The following is an 18589-nucleotide window of genomic DNA, read 5'->3' as shown; positions in this document are numbered from 1 at the left end:
TGCCGTTTTCAGTTTCTGGAGTTTTAATCACTTTTTGTGTTCCAGGAAACAATAACAAAAATGTCATTATGACGTCAAAGCCCTTAGAAAGCCTAATTAAATCAACATTAAAAACAATTCCAGTGACTAATTCTGGTGAGCATCCAATGAATTCCATTGATTTTAACTGGCACCAGAATATTTTAAAAGTTAGGAGTTTCAAAAGTAAGGCAAATGGTTTCCTACTAAAACAAGGGAGGTTTATACTGGATATAAGAAAACAGTTTTTCGCAATAAGGATGGTGAGGCACTGGCACAGATTACCCAGAGAGGTGGTGGATGCCCTGTCCTTGGAGACACCCAAGGTCAGACTGGACAGGGCTCTGAGCATCTTATGGAGCTGTTGGTGTTCTTGTTCACTGCAGGGGAGTTGGACTAGTCAGAGTTCTTTGAGGGTCCCTTCCAACTCAAATGATTCTATGCTCTATCTTCACATAATCTAAATGTATGGGAACCCACACTCATAGAAAAGGATCTTTTGCTTGTAACTCAGCCTTCCAGTCAGTGTGAGTTTCTGAAGGGATGTACAGCTTTTTAGGATTAATTTTGGAAGTGTGTTTAGAATGGAAGTCTTCAACTGGTTAAAACAGCAACAGATCGGAGATTTTGAAGGTGAATAATAACATGGATAAATATGAGATCTATTGCCACTTGAGATTCCCATGTGTATCCTGTCTGTATTTCTGTTGTAATACTTTCCAACACCAGGTACTGATAGCTAGGGCATTTATTGCCACTGAAATGACACTCAATGCTTGTATTTACAGACTCCCTAAGTGCTGAATTTTGTTCCTTAATAGAAACCTCAGTATTTGAGGGCTTAGTTGAGTGAGAACAATTACAGTCTGACTTCTAGTCTTAGACACTTTTGTGCATGTATCTGCATACCTTTGGACTCCAACAGCTAAAGCTGTTTATCTAAATGTAAAATTCTAGAGCTGCTGTAGGAAACATTGGATACCCAAAGCAGGAGAGCTGTCTTCCAGCAACTGAATTACCATGCTTGACAGTGCCACTGCCAGCTCTGATCAGAGATTTTGGACATCCTCAAGAATTTCAAATAATGCTGTGTTCTGAAGCACATCAAGGAGCTGCAGACCTCTGCAAACAATAATCAAAGTATAGACACATAGCTCACATGTATATATATCTGTATCAAAACACTCTATCACACGCAGACAACTTGAATTTAAAGATCACTTTAAATTTAAGATCTTACTTTCAAACTGAATCTTTCTCGGTTTAACTGTAACTCTGGTGTGTAGCTTTGTGTACTCAAACACAGCATATGAGATCTTTAGAACTTCAGAAAACTGTAGAACCTAAAACAGTTCATGATGCTTAAAGTAAAAGAAAGCATTAACAGTATATGGGATACAGTGAGATTAAATTAGTGCCCATTGTATTGTAATAATGAGAAGCAATGACACCCAACGTAATGAGCTGTGGTGACTGCCCTTCATGGTCACACTCTTAGTAAGAGTCTGAGGAAGACAGTGAGAATAAACATCTTGCATTAAGAGTCATGTCTCACTCATAATTAACACCTGTATGAGTCATTAGGCCTTAGTGAAGACGGTTTGCGAGCTTTTGTTCACTATCTGAGGTAAACTGTATTGTTAAGCTGTTGTTCTGCCTAAAAAAACTAATTTCTACTAAAAATATGAAAATAAAAAGGAAAAGAAAGAAGAGGAAAAAGGGAAAAACATTTCTATTTGGCAAAAATAAACTGCAAGTCAGACACCCTCTTCACTGTGGTACATATCTGTCAGCTTAGTTAATTAGTCAGTCATGAAAGAAACTGTGCCACTCACACAAAGCTTGAATTATAATTAGCATTTGACAGGATGGACTTCAGTTCATGCATGTTTATGATAAAGCAAGTTACATTGTGTGAGAAGTTTTCTACATCACAGTTTCAAGGAGTAAATGTTACTGGAGCTCTAGTTGCCAAATCACATGGAGCACGGTGAAAAAGCCTACTGACTTGTGCCAGGTGTGTATTGACAAACTGCTCCTGCTCTGGTGAACCATCACAGACACGCGATGTTCATGTGGGCAATTTATCTACTCTAGGATCTTTGCAGAGAGAGGACTGATGTGGACTAAATAGATGCTGTGGTTTCTTGTGCTTGACTTCTGTTACACTGCCCTAAGTTACAGAGAATGGGATTTGATGACCTTAGTTCTGTGCTCCAACATGATGGCAGAGCCTGAGCATAGGTACTGATCAACGTTTGAGCACTAACCATAACCTCTTTTAAAACTTCTGCTGTATATCTATAAGGTAGAGCACAAAAAAAGGAGAGTTGGAAAATACATGCAGCCCCTGAGTCCTAAAGGCAAGAGCACATGCCATCAGTCTGGCTAAAACACTTCAAGTTGGGAACTAGCTACCTCCAGAGCATGGCTGTAGCCTTTAAAGAAAGATAGCTATGCAGAGTTGTGTGTGTTGAGATTGATATGACCGTGAGGCATACATACGGGTGACAGGGAGGTAATAAGAATAGTTGCAAATCCCTGCCAGCCCACCCAGGCCATCATCCTCTCTTCATAAGACTTGTGCTCCAGACCCTTCACAGCTTCATTGCCCTTCTCTGAACACACTCCAGGGTCTCAATGTCCTACATGTAGTGAGTGGCCCAAAACTGAGCGGTTCACATGCCATGTGATTTCACTCAAGACAATCTGCTTCAGAACATTTCCTGGCATCAAGGTGAGACTGTTGGGCCTGTACTTACCCAGATTCTTCTTAAAAACCTTCTTATAGATGGGGAAGGATTTCAGTATGATTACAGGAAGAAATTAATTTTACCAGAGACATGCCTACTTTGTTAATTTCCAGTCAGTGGAATTACAAACAAGTAGTTGAAAATATCCATGTTCAGTCAAATGAATCAGCCCTAAGTTCCTCTCACATTTGGCTTTCACTGTGGCAGACACTTACCTGTCATGCTGAAGAACGACTTTAAAATAATATAGATAGATGAGATTATACAATTCTGTTCAGCTTTATCCCAGCTTCATTCCATTTCTCCACAGTTCCCTCAAGAAAAGGGTCAATAAAAGCCATAATAATGCATTATGAAAAATTTACAGTTTCAAAGTGAAGTATAGCATATTATATACCAAATTCCTGTAAAATTTTAACTTCTAAGAGGAAGAACTTTGTTTCACAACTTTAAAAAAGAACCATTAAATACTGTCAATGTTCCACAAAGACTGTGTCACATTGACAGCCTTTGGAAGATAATAAGACAGCAAAGAAAGTGGAAAGTCCTCTTTGGAGTAATAGCTGAGTGACTCACAAGCATAGTGATGATGCTGCAGACTAATTTCCTTTGCTCCACTGCTTAATGCCCAAATAATTACAAAGAGCAAGATACTTTCTGCAAATATTCATAAATACACCATATCACCTTACAGATATTCTGGAAGAACTGACACTCAATGCTTGAGCTAAAGTGCTGAATCAACAGAAATACCTCCTGGCTTGTTGTCTGCATTTAGGCTGAAGTGAGGAATAAAAAGAAAAAGAAGATTCAGTCACCTTTAACATATTAGAAGAATCATTCTGTTCCTCAGCTTAACTCCAAGTTCATTTTCTTAAAGTTCCTAAAGGAAAGAGATTACTCATGCTGGCCTCAGACTAACCAGTTATTCATTCTGGATACATGGATATTCATGCAAGTCAACACTGGAAGATGGGCTTTAGGTCATACAGACTTAAAAACACATTGACCTACTGTAAACCTATACAGAGATCACAAGACCATGTCTGCAGAGGATAATAATCCCACTTTTCTTAGCATTTCTCAACTATGGAATAATGAGAAGTAATCCACGAACTATCACCCTCTGGATAAGTGTGTTGATACTAAAAAAGAGGAGGGGAAAAAAACCAATTTTTTTTTATATTTCCTTTAGTAGCACAAATTGTTTAAGTAAGTCACTGATAAGATTGTTTCATTGGAGAAGGGATTAAGTTCTGCAGTGCATGAAGATATACTACAGTCTGCTGCCTTTGAATAAGCAACTTGGACAATTCATTGTCTTGGAAAATGTAAAAAGATGTTAAATGAAATACTCATACCTTCTGCTCTTTTCAACAATTTTTAATACAGACATCTAATCAAACAAAACAAACTCATACACATTATTTACAGTTGTAGACATGCAAACAAGATATAATTCTGGAGATAATTATCCTTTAAACATACCAGAGGCAAGGTTCCACTAAGCTTGGCAGCTCCTCAAACAGTACTTCAATCCCTTCTACATGTGAGATCAGCATAAACTGACACACAAAATGTCACTCCTCCTAATGTTCTTCCTGTTTCCCCAAATCATGGTGAATGAGAAGAACAGTTGTTCATTCTTTAGAATAACTTGATAAATCATCAAAATACTATTTTTATACTCGCCTCTGTGTTTTCTGTTCTTGTCTAAACATACTCAATTCTTTTAGACCTTTCTTTTAGGTCTTATTATCTACTCATTTTATTATTCTCAGAGAGAGTTCTGATAGCAATAGGAATTTATGTACATCTTACTTGAAATGTTCACTAAGGCCAAGTGCAGGGTGCTGCACTTGGGTCGGGGCAACCCCAGGTATTTATACAAACTGGGGGAAGATCTCCTTGAGAGCAGCCCTGCAGAGAGGGACCTGGGGGTCCTGGTGGACAAGAAGCTGGATATGAGCCAGCAGTGTCCAGAAGGCCAACTGTGCTGGGCTGCATTAAAAAAGGGGTGGCCAGCAGGGAGATGGAGGTGATTGTCCCCCGCTAGTCAGCACTTGTGAGTCCCCATCTGCAGTACTGCATCCAGACCTGGGGCCCCCAATAATACAGGAAGGATGTGGAGCTCTTGGAACAGGTTCAGAGAAGGCCACTAAGATGATCAGAGAGCCAGAGCACCTCTCCTATGATGAAAGGTTGAGGGAACTAGACTTGTTTAGCCTGGAAAAGAGAAGGCTCTGGGGAGACCTCATTGCGGCCTTCCAGTACTTGAAGGGAGCATATAAATAGGAGCGGGAACAGCTGTTTATAAGGGTGAATAGCAATTAGACAAGGGAGAACAGTTTTAAACTGAGACATGGGAGGTTTGGGTTAGATTTTAGGAGGAAATTTTTCACACAGAGGGTGGTGACGCACTGGAACAGGTTGCCCATGGAGGCTGTGGATGCCCCATCCCTGCAGTCATTCAAGGCCAGGCTGGATGTGGCTCTGGGCAGCCTGGTCTGGTGGTTGGTGACCCTGCACATAGCAGGGGGTTGAAACTGGGTGATCATCGTGATCCTTTTCAACCCAGGCCATTCTATTTTTCTATGATTCTATTTTACTTTAAAACTACAGTGCTCAAACTGGGCACCATTTGTCTTCAATCTGAATAGTAAAACTATGGGGATCTGACAAGTGGGATGCCACTGTTTGAGCATCAGTCTGTGGGTGGTGAGCTACTGAGTTGCTCATCACTTGTTTTGTATACGTTTTTATTGTTCTATTATTTTTCCATTTCTTTTCTGCCCTATTAAACTGTCTTTATCTCAGCTCACAAGTTTTACCTTTTTTCTGATTCTCTCCTCTGTCCCACTGGGGAAAACTGAATGAGAGAACAGCTATGTGAGCAAAGTTGCCTGACAAGTTAAAGCACAACAAAGCTTCATTCAACATGACTTTTCTAATGCATCATAGAACTTACATTTCTGGAAACAACACTGCACTGTGACTCAGTTTCCCCAAAAACTTGCCTGTTTTCTGCACTTCTTTTTTATATATTTGTGCCTTTGATTTTTTCTTCATAATGGTTATTCTCCACACTTGTCTCTATTGAATTTGATCTTGTTGATTTAAAATTTTGCTCCCTACAGTTTGCTCAGATCTCTTCACTTAGGGAAATTCTCAGAGGTAATTTTTAATGGTTAAGTTCTTAATGACTTCAGAATGAATATCAGCAGGTCTCAACAAATTGAATCCATCTAACTTATCTAAATGGTCTTTAATGTCAATGTGCTCTAGCTTCTTCTGTACCTCTGTTTTGACTTTAAAATTCATCTAAGTGTCTGTTCACTGTTGATTCCCTTTATTTTTTTTAGTTTGCATTGAGTCAAAGCACTGCATACTTCAGTCATTTCTGCAGTGTCAATTGCATGTGCCTCTTCAATGGTTCTTCATTTCGCTGTTTCTCCATTGAAAATACCAACACAGATAAAATGGAAACACTCAGAGAATCATTCCAAGACTTTTAAATCTAGCTCTGATACCACAATGAGACACCAGCTAAAACATATTTCTCACCGCTAGTATACTTCAAATGTAACCAAGGTCAGGTGTACAGATATATAATTACATCTCTTTGTTTCTCAGCAGAGCTATTCCTCATGCACTTCTGAGATGGTAGAGTATTTACTGGGTAAAACAAGTTCCATTTCTAATTGTTACATAGGTTCTGGTGTACAAAGGAACAGGGAGCCACACTCAACTCCCAGATGTCCAGATAGCCACTGTAATCTTCTGTTCATAGAAAAATGTTATCGTCTAATACTTCCATCTCTTTATTACATAAGGTATATTTCTTTAGTCAAGGATGATTCACTCTTCCCAATCAGACTGTGTGCATTGCAGTGATCATCAGTGATCTTAAAATTTCTATAATCTTGCATTACCTGCATTTCATTTGTCTCCAGTTACGCATTCTTTTCTGAAATTATATTGAGCTTTTGCCAAATGCTGGAGCTGGAGGTAAAGGCATGACATGAAACTTGTACTGTAGGCAAGGTATAACACTGCAGGTCAGCAAAGGGATGAGTGACAACAAATACTGTTAAAATAAGACAAGCTGGAAGGTTCAAGTGGATTAACACAAACACAAAAACAAATTCAGCTAGTACTAGTAGTATGGAAAATAATGAGCTGCAGGTGGAGAAATAAGTGACTATGAATAACCAAAATAGTGTAAGTATGGAATGGTACTGAATAAAACTCTAGGGACCTATCAGCTAATGAGAATTTTGATTGAAAGCTGACAGACTATCTACTGGAAGCTAATGAAGGAGATGAATCTCTAATCATTCCTGAGGATTAACATAAACCACCAAAGTGGAGAAGGTAATCCTGCAGTAAATCAGTGCATGATTTTTGCATGTAGACCATGAAGCCTTGTGTGCAACACGGCTCACTTTGAATGCTTTATACACTTGCTATTCATGTTCAGAAACAAAACTACTTTTAAGGAGCTGTAGTGAAAACTGGGATAACTGAGAAAATATCAGGACTTTGAAAAGTAAGTACAGCATGTAATGTAAGCTACTGAAATATAATTGTGTTGATATAAAAATGAGATTACTTTTGTTTCACTTTCATCTTTTCCTACTTTCTTTTTCACTGTTAAGATATTCCCAGTGTTAGCAGTTATTAGCATGTTTAATTTTTTTGTCAACCTCTTGACAATTATTTAGAAAATACATCTCTGGAAAGAATTAATAGTCACTACTATGCTAAAGAGACAGAAGCATGACAATGAAAGAGGAAGGACTGTATATTCTGGGAGGAAAATTGCCAACACAATTTCTAGCTCATTCAAATATTTTTATTATGAGAGTGACTCTCGTGTGTCCACCACTCACTGTAAGTTTTAGATTATCTGTGAGAATGAGAATATCTTTCAGAGAAGAATTTGATTGAGAATAGATTATAGATCAATGGATAATTTCAGAAAAGCATTCATAAGACAGGAGGAGTAAAACTTTCCAGTTTGTTCTTCTGGATTAAAAAAAAAGGTAAAACTTTACAAATGAGAAGAGGAAATACAAGAGTGACGGATCCTGGTATAAATAGGAAAGGCCTTCATGTAATAAAAAGAAGACAAGATAAAACAGGATTTCACAGATAATAATTTTAGAAGTTAGAATATTTCTTGCATATCAATAACTGTGTATCTGGAATCTGAAAATCACATGTGCTTTTTATTCGGATTCTTATGAAGATTCAACAATAGAAATCCCACTGCTTCATACTTCATAGACAAAGAAGCTGATGAGAATCTATCTCAGTCATACAAAGCACCAATGAGCCCATACAAATTAACTGGAGGGATAATAGTCAATTTCACAGAATCACAGAATAACAGAATCACCAAGGTTGAAAAAGACCTACAAGATCATCCAGTCCAACCATCCACATATCACCAATAGTTCTCACTAAGCCATGTCCTTCAACACAATGTCCAAACGTTCCTTGAACACCTCAAGGGTCGGTGACTCCACCACCTCCCTGGGAAGCTCATTCCACTGCCTGTCCACTCTTTTAGAGAAGTAATTTTCTGCCAGTTAAGAAGAAAACTGTCCAAAAATGTATATACAGTAGTTGAAAACTGACTGTAATTCAAAACTGACATTTCAGGAATAAAAAATCAGATATTTTTTTTCTGTGAACTCAATACATTCATCGCTGGTTCACTGAGACACATAAGTATGGCACCTCTTTATTTTTTTCTGATTAAGTCATTTTTTTTAATTCATCCACTGTAAACTTGATTTCATGTAATGGCACTGAAAAGAGAATAAAGAACACAATTGTATTGTGACCAATCATGATGTTACCGAAATTAGTTTCGCTGCCTTTAAAATAATAAAGAAGTAAAACATTAGAGGAATGGTAGCATGCAACAAGACGGGTGAGACTATTATTAGCAGAGACAAAAATGAAGCTAAAACATTTTTGGTGATGTGGTTCAATAGCCCATTAGGGCTAATACAGTCTCATTTAATAATTAATAGTACAGTAACCAATTGCACTAAAATCTGTCTGTAGCAGGCTGTGAAACTGATGACGGAATGTACCTTCTGCAATTCGGGAAAACCTATAGACAGAATAAGACAAAGCTTCCTGGCCTACTGGTCAGACAAAAAAATTCAATTTTTCCCATGTGTTGTACTGCTGAAGCCTCACCACAACTCTTCAGATTTGCATTCCACTGAAATGAGACTTAAAGTCATCTAAAATTAACCTTCCTTTGCCATTTGCAAGCACACTGCATAAATATTAATGTGTGAAAGCATTCCATTTATAATCAGTTGCCAAAACTTGGCACTCACACCCCCACTATATGCTCTCTTGACAGTCCACTGCTGACCTCACTAGCAGGAAAGAAGCAAATCAGAAACCCTATGAAGACAGAAATGGAGCTTTGCTCACATTTACATCACTTTTCTTACTTCAGATGTGATCCTCTCTTTGCGCATCTTCTTCTACTCAGTGTGGCCGATTCTGTTGGGATGTGTATTCCAGAGACTAAACTGAAGTCTAATGTCTGAGAGAACACAAGTGCAAAAAAGTAACATATAATTGTTCATTCTGAATGGCTGCTGGAAGCTTATCAACACCTCAGTGTTGTACATTTGTCCTTGCTTCTAGGATTGAGAATGCTTTTGTAATACTGTGTGGTGGTCTTGTACCAATGGACAGCTAAAGGTCACCATGCTACTTTCTCACTCACCATCCTCAAAACAATGGGGGGATGAAAGTATTATGAAAAAAACCTCACTGACTAAAATATGACTGGCAGACAGCTTGCTAATTATCACTGCAAGCAAACCAAACTCAGCATTGGGAGATTAATGTATTTGATTGCTCATTGCTAAAAGACAAAAGCAGTGAGAAATAAAAGCAAACTACAAACACCTTTCCCTCTAACCATCTTCTCTTTCCTCCTCCCCACAGCTGCACTCAGTCCATAACACTTTGTTTCTGCCTTTCCTCCTTGGTCATTCTCTGCTCAACGTCGTGTAGTTGGATAGCATTTTCCCTCCCTTCAATCTGCCCTCCCAGAGGCCCAGTGTTGCTCACAGCTGAGCTCTTCCCAGCAGAGGGTCCCTGTTCGGACCCAGGTTTCTGCTCTGACATGGGGGCTGGGTACTGCACATCTGGGCCCTGCAGCCCCTCTGCTACCACAGCCTTGCCACGTGAACCTAATACATACTGATGGACCACTAAATACAGAAAGGAAACTGAGTAAATTTACTACAATTTCAATGAAAAGGAGCAAAATGAAAGAAGGAAAAAATATTTTTACAGAATCAGACTTTGAGCAAAAAACACAGCCAGCAGTTATTGAGCACCAAAGGATTGCAGCCTCACAAGGCTGAGGGGGAAAAAATGAAAATGATTTAAAGGATGAAAAAAAAAAAATCAGGTTGGTTTGGTAACAAATAAGGGAAATGCTATAAGCTCAATGGATGTGTTGCACTAGGAAAGTGGACCCTGTATCCTCTCCATCCTAGTCATAGTTTTGTGAGTCCTGTCCCTCTTGTTCCCATAGCTCATGGTTAAATCATGCGTAGAACTGAGCCACTGGAGAATGCCTACCATTCCAGTAGAATTAACAAGTGATGAGGAAACAAACTGCTGGATACTAGCACATCCAAAAATGTAATAGAGAAACCTTCAATAACTGGAGCAGGCTGTGCACAATGCAATCAATAAAGCTATGCTAATGGATTAAATGCAATAAATGAATGAAGTACTAAAAAGTTTGTTGGTTTGTTTACTTGTTTGTTTATTAGTTTGAAGAAGAAGGATCACACAGAAGAGAGATTGAATATTCCATTAGAATGAGTCAGGACTTTGGAGTTGAACACAGGATGAGAGAAACACACAATGGGCCCTAAAGGATGGTTCCAAAGTCATAAGGGGGTTGCTACAGACCTGGGAAAGGGGGATAGAAAGTTCCAGCCCATCCAGGCCAGAGGCTGATGATGATGATTATGTTGGGGAATCGAGAGCAGAGCAGTTACTCACCATAATACGCAGTGTTGCAAAACCAGCTCTGTAATATAGACAGCTGTGCAGAGAAAAACAATAGCTTGGCTAAACCTTTAATTGTAAGACTAGTAAAAATGGAAGGGCTAAAGATGTAAATGCAAATTGTTACAAAGATCTGAAGTTCCAGAAAGATTGAAGCAATAACAAAAATGACAGTGCTCTTAAACAGCAATATCTCCACAAAATCAAAAGTAAATGGAAAGAAAAAATAATTATGAACAGCAATGAAGTTGTATTTGCATGAGAGTCTAGATGTGATCCTATGAAGGTAGAGTGAAGGGGGACAGGAGGAAGTTTAAATAATCAGATGTTTTGCTGCACTCAGTCACCTAACCAAATCATCCACATTGCCAACACAATTCAAAACTGCAGGAATCCCTGATGGTCACCTGTCACAGCTGCAAGAACCTGAAAATTCCCTTTACATCCTATAGTTACCATTTTAATCATCTGAGAGACCAGTGATTATACAAATTGTACTGGCTATAAAAACTCAAAGCTTAGCAGATTAATATGTAACCAACACTTAAAGATAACAACAGGCTGCCCTCCAACCTTCACAAGTTGTCACATCCCAAGAACTGCTAGGAAAAGGTGAATGCCTCACAGAAAATCCACTGCTCTGTCTAGATCCCAAGTACAATAGTTTAGAGCCTTAATATTAAAAGCTATTAGTGTAAATTAAATATTTGTTTTATATAAACATGATTTTTAGAAAGACTTCACTGACACAAAGTTTAGACTTTGCTGACTCATCTAGTTTAGACATACATATATTTGGTCTAACGTTTGATTTTCTTTCCAGATAAGAAAAGCTTGTTACAATTCAATTTTAACTGCATTATGGGATGTGGGATAGAAATACCAAACATAAAATTACACCATAATATTCAAGTTAAGGTTCACAGCCACGACTGCTCCAGCTGCAGGAGGTGTCCTGCATGCAGGCTCTTGTCCTGATGGGGGATTTCAACCACCCAGATATCTGCTGGGATAGTGGCATGGCAGGTGGCAGACAATCCAGGAGATTCCTGGAGTCTGTCGAGGACAACTTCCTGGTCCTGGTAATTGTTGTAGGTGGGAGTGTGTGTGCAGAGATAGGATTAGGAAAGCCAAGGCGCAGATGGAGCTGAACTTGGCAAGGGACGAGAAAGATAACAAGAAGGGGTTCTACAAGTACATAGGAGACAGACCAAGGAGAGTGTTCCCCCTCTGATGAAAGGTAATAGGGAGCTGGCTTCCTCAGACATAGAAAAAGATGAGGTACTCAGTGAGTGCTTTGCCTCAGTCTTCACTGGTGGTCAGGCTTCTCGTGTCTGCCAGGACCCTGAGCCTCTAGGTGAGGGTGTGGGGAGTGGTTTCTGTCCCACTGTAATGGTGGAACAAGTCTGAGCCCTCCTCATGAAACTGAACAGTTGTTTTGGCCTTTTGTCCAGTTAATGAATTCCAGTCAATGCATGAATAGTTAGCATCTACCATAAAGATAACTTTGTCCTCTAATGTGGTTTTGTCTTTTGTGCTATGAGAGTGTCAGAAGAAAAGAATAATTATTATTGCACCCTAGATGAAAAAAGTCTGAGATTCATTCAAACCTTTCTGAAACTGACACGCTAAAGTACTAGAGGAATAATTTCAGCTTTAAGTAGAAGAATTCTGGTGCAGATGATTTAATAAACCACATTCCATCTCAAAGTTTTTCACAGATGAAACTCACCTAGAATGAAAACCATCACAAGAGCATTACACCACTTCTGCAACTATAATAGTGTATTTCACTCTTAAACAATATTGTAGTTACTGAATTGGTGTTCAGACTTTTTGTTAACTTTCATTGGAGAGTGTCATGTGGCTCTAAATGCATTTACCCCAAACAACAACTGTATCTAGAATGGCAGTTAATTTAATGGGTCATATATTGTTACTCAAGCAAGGCAATTTACCATTGGGACTGAATGAAGAAGGGAGAAGACTCTTAAGCAGAGTCTGCTGCGGCAGGACAAAGAAAAATGGTTTCCAACTTAAAAAGGGGAGATTTAGATTGGATATAAGGAAGATATTTACAATAAGAGCTGTGAGGCACAGGAACAGGTTGTCCAGAGGTGGTGAATCCCACTCTCAGAGCACCTGCTGGTCCAGGCTCTGAGCACTTGATCTAGCTCTAGCTATAGATAGCCCTGTAGGTAGATATATTAAAGGGTAGGTAGATCTTTAAGGGTCTCTTCCAACTCAAAAGATTCTCTGATTCTATGAATTAATCCAAACAATAATTTTCAATTTACATAATAATTGTTCTGTCTCTAAAGCCTGAGAGATGTGATCTATCCTATGCTGAACAACTGAACAGTACCACGCCATCTATTACTGACTGTGGAAGGGCAGGCTGTTACCTCTGAATCATACGGTAACAAATCCAGTTAAGCATACTATTTGGTGAATGAAAAGCTGGTTGTCAGATAATGATCTGTTCTAGTCAATCAATCAGGTGTGGTTTGGTTTGTATTCCTACCAGTCCATCATGTTTCTGTTCCAATTCCAGTCTTTGTTTCCCTGGCTGGGGGAACAAAACAGATACAGCACCTGGTAGCCTAGATGGAATCACCCTAAGCAACAGCCCACATGTAACCTGAACTCCCTAAGCAAATGGGTTTTATGATAACCAAGCCTCCTATTAACACACCTGTCTTTTTGTTAGTATTTCTCAATCACTTTTAAACCTTTGCTAAATTACACTATATTTGAGCTGTGGTTTAAAGCCTCAAGGTTACTGTACTCAGAAGAGGTTTTGTGAGTATCAGTAGCTGGTTAGAAAAGTCAGAGTTCCACTCCTTTGAGGAAAAGGCTGCTATAACTCAATGCCTTGTACGTGTTGTGTCAGCCACCTGTTCAGTCTGCACACACACTGCCAGACCAACCTGAATGTCTGAAAGCCATGGGAAATCCTGTTTGCCGTGACAAATGGAAAGAGAACAGGAAAAGGATCTGTTGACATAAGAGCTACCCTCAGAAGTTCATGGGATGCAAAACAGTCAACTATAGGGAAGACTGTAGAAAAGCAGAGTTAGAAACAGCCTTGGAGTTTTACATTAAAATTTAGGAGTGAGATTGGTAATCCTATGCTTGTATCTCAACATTTCTTTTTATCTGTAATTTTAACATCATAAAATGTGACATGGATGATTTTCTCAATAGAAACAACAGCTAATCTGCTGAATTTCTTAACTGACGCTTCATCCTGCATGAAAGTTCCACTTAAAAATGCTGGTGGATGATATTAAAGGTACTGAGAAGAAAATTAACAGGATGTTAGTTCCACAGAAACTCCCCATATTCTTCAAATGGCAGAAACTGGCACCCATTGCTTTCTGACAAAGATAAAAACCCAACATCATGGTTCTGTTTTTTTTCATGTGTGTGGGTTTTTTGGGTTTTGGTTTTGTGTGTGTGTGTTTAGTTTTTTAACATTTTATCTCTAAGAATGAAGAAGAAACTTTCATCTGGCACGATTAAAGAAATCAATAAGGAATTATGGACAGGGTATTTCCTAGGGATTAAACAAGTCTTTGAAATCAATGGTCCTAAGCTGCAACCGAGACCCTTAATCCTCAGGAAATATCCTGCACCTCAGTACACATTTCTGACATCAGCATACAATTCAAATGCTCATTCTTTGTTCTAAACAATAAATCTTTTGTGTCAAATAAAATCTTAAATACAAATACTGTTGCTTTCCCCAGTTCTGTACATGATTAAAATGTTGCAAGAAATTTACCTTCTTATTATTTATTCTTGTATTTTGGGAGATCTGGATCAAACGACTGACTGAAATTTTATCCAGCTGGATTACAGCATGAATTGAAGGGGTCAACTCGCTGCCCAGTAGCCCAAAAGGAGTCTCTCACACACCAAGATCAGTGTTATATTCCATTTTCTCAGCTGATACCTTGACATGACAGAGCTCAAGTCAGCACAGTTCAGCCTGACTTTGGGTTAACATTGGTGGAAAGAGGTTGTGAGAATGAAAGTTGACGTTTTTCCTTACACACACACACGCGCGCGCGCACACAAAGTTTTATTGTGACCTGGTTTGATTCACCAAATGCAGATCTTTCTTCGTTGGAAATTTCAGTTCTTGATCTCATGGTCAACCTTGTGAAGCAAATCATCTGTTAGTGCTGGTATTGGCAGAGAACTACAGCCTATTTTTAAAGCAGCTCTGGTCATCCATGACTGCTCTGCATTAACTTGTGCAGAATACAATAAGCTGCATAGCAAAATTAAATACATTTTAAATCATTAACCAGCTAATTCTCAATTCCCTCCTAAGACATACATAACAGTGTTTCCTCAGCCCCATTTCAATGTGAAAAAAGAGGGAAAATAATGAAATTAGTAAGCCCCAGCACTGTGGCAAATCTGTGGGACACTCAACACTAAGACTTCAAACCCTCCTGACTGCCAAGGCAAAGCTCTCTTCCCAGCCCAACTTGCCCTTCAAGCCAAGAGAACTAGCAGCTGCTTGCAAAACAAGCTGAAGGATAGAGATAACAACTTCTGAATGCTACATGAACAAGGGATTGTGGTAGCTCCTTTAGTAATACAAGACAATTGTTTTCTTCTTGCTCTGTTTGTCAACTTAAATGGGATTAGTCAAAGGGTTACGTGGGATTGTGGAATTAGCCTTTCACCCCTGAAAAATAGAAGTTGAAATACAGGAATGGGTCAGGAATGAAAATCAGTTGCTTCCATGTCAGCCCAGTAGTTCCACGTTAGAAAATCACTACACAAATTGGCAGAAGAGTCTCAGGAGTGGAACAGTAACAGTAGCTTGTATACAAGTATATAGAAAAAGCACATATATGCTTACACTAAACAATACAGAAAGTGGAATAGGTGCCGTGTTTGGAGATCAGATGGCTTTGAAATGTTGACACTGAATCAGAATCAAGAGAACAAGGTTTTGTTTCAGCCCTGCTAAAGCTAAAACTCCTTGGAGTAATCTTCAGCAAGATGGACTTAAATCTTTAAACACCTAGCAGTGAAGTATCTAGTCTAAGCTGGCCATAAAAGCTCGTCTCAGTTTCTGCAGAAAGACAGGCACAAGGTTATGCATACCAGATATTCAGTGATGACAGAACATGCACCGTCCTTTGGAAGCACATCTTTTTCTCTCCAGCTCGCTCTCTCCTCTCTCCCCACTCCACTACAGCTCTCTCACAGCTCTCTCAACTGACATATAGACAAGACAGATGACCACCTTACTACTAAATAGATAGAGAGAAATGAGATGTATCCTTCACTATCCACTTCTTTGTTTTACCCAATTTATTTAGACTGAAGTTTTGAAACCAGAAAACTCTTCCTATTGACAGATCATGACATAAGGATTCTGTTATGGGCCATGAAAGATCCATCTGAAAGAAATATCAATAAATTATTGAAAATTAGATGACATCTCATTTTATGAGCAATTTCTGGCAGGTGTAAAAAAATGGGTTGGAAAACTATGGACAACAAAATGAACCTTTCCCCACTAACACCTTGATTTGTGTCTAAAAATATTAACACTGCACTGAAAAAATGAAATCTGCACTGGAAATACACGTAAATCTCTGTTTCTGCAAAGACAGACTCACCTTTCTTAAAGAAGATACAAACTTTTCCATACAGGCTCACAGTAAATCAGCAGTGAGAGAGAACAGGGATTCATTTAAACAGTGGTACTGGGACTTGAACTAGTTCAAATGTGCATAGACAAATATTTAAAACAAACAAACAAAACAAATTGGATAGTAATGGAAGTGGTGCGGAAGCCCAAACTCCAATATCAGCCATGGTGTACCCTGCAAAAATGGTCAACTCAAGATGATATAATTACTAGTAGGAACTGGGCATTTTAGCTCTAAGTGCCCTTTTGTCTTGCAGAAACATGCGATAACATAACAAGCATAGCAGAGACAATTTCTTCTGCTACTCAGAATTCAAGAGATGTTGCCCGTAGGAACTTCTGTCTTCTGAAATTTCATTCCTGTTCATGAAGAGTTTTTATTTCTGCAACCAATTAGAGATAAGTCCCTTCAGAAAATCAAATCAACAAAACACAGAAAACAAAGAGCACAAAGGTATCTCCAGGAAGCAGCCACTTGTCTTCAGAAAGGGGAAAACAAAAAGGCAAACAGGAGAGCACAGTCTCTGGCCGCAGAATGATACATGAAATATTTTGATTGTTCCACCATCCAGGCAAATTCCTGGTCTTGTCCTGGGGCTCAAGTGCAGTTTGGTTTAGGAAATTTTTAGGATTGCTTTCAGAAACAAACACAAAACATAATTACTTTTCATAGACTATGAATTAGAAGAGAAAATCCTCGAACTTTCTTTGACACTGAGTGCTTTCTTTCATTAGACATTCCATAATAACCATAACAGTCAGTATTTAAAGACATATTACACTTTAGAAGTCAATTTAGTTAGTTTGAAATGAGGTTACTAAAACGCAAAACAGGAATATCCACTGTGTATTTAAGGCAGTTTAAGCAACCATTCAAAAAGCAGATCAGACTTGTTATTACCTATCCTTGTATAGGTAACCATAAATAAGAATTCCAACTTATGCTACTGATAAAAATGAAGAGCGTGAGCATTTAGATCAGATGAAGAGCCTGCTTTTCAGAGACTGCTGAGGTATTTGATTCCTACCTACCTGTTTACCCACTGTAAAATGCCAGGGCAACCACAAAGGACAGGCTGTTATTACAAAGCAAGCAAGACTTATTTCACATTTTGCAACGGGTTCATACTTGAAGCCAGACTCAGACCGTAGCTTTCTAATTTTTCTCTCAATCGCTTGGCAAACTATGAGGAGCTATAAAACAAAATGAGCAATGATACATAACAATTGCGTGTGGCAGGGAAAAATACAAAGCACTATTCTTGGGTGGACAAACTAGATACGTGGAGAATGCCAGGAGTAAAGCCCATCTTTAAAAGTCGCATTTATGCTCAGGGACAGTTTAAGCATTTAACAGTTAAAGATAAATCCTGTAGTAGTAATGCATGGATAACAGAATGGTACATTTCTCCTAAAAGCACTTATACAGAAACTGGAAAGATGCCCAGAAAGAGCCCAAGGCATGTAAACCAATGATAATATTTGTATGTTCTCCAAAATAAGACAGTGCCTGTACTGCCTCATCAGTAAGACCAGAGTGGTGCATAGACAATGGGCACTGACGATAACACCTTTCAAATAGGTACAGTGGTAGAAAAAGGGAGACACTATAATGCAACAATTCCTTTTACAGGAAGACTACTATCCACTGGGGGAAAAAATGTTGCACTGATGAGTACAGAAAACAGGCATTTCCTTGGATACATTTCCTTTTACATTTCTGAAGGAAGGAAAAGAAAAATCAAGTAAACTGCTGCTTACTCAAGAAAGTCTGTTCTGTCAAGTGTGCAATTACTTTCCTCTAGCAACGATGGAACTGCAAAATAACCATTCAGAAGTGATACTTCTCAGCAGACAGTCCTTCTCTGGTTCAAGCCATGAAGCCGTGATAACTCCATCTGTATTTTAAAAAGGATTGTGATGCTTTATGTACTTTATACTGCCTACATTAAGTGGAAAATATCTGAGATTTATTTTGCTGGTTTTTTTGTTTGTTTGTTTGTTTTAAATCACCACAAATAAAACGGGTGTAAAAATCTACATGAGCACTTTGATCTTGATTCCA

Source organism: Coturnix japonica, chromosome 1 (genome assembly GCF_001577835.2).
Source record: "Coturnix japonica isolate 7356 chromosome 1, Coturnix japonica 2.1, whole genome shotgun sequence".
NCBI lineage: Eukaryota > Metazoa > Chordata > Aves > Galliformes > Phasianidae > Coturnix > Coturnix japonica.
This window is presented reverse-complemented; position numbering follows the sequence as displayed.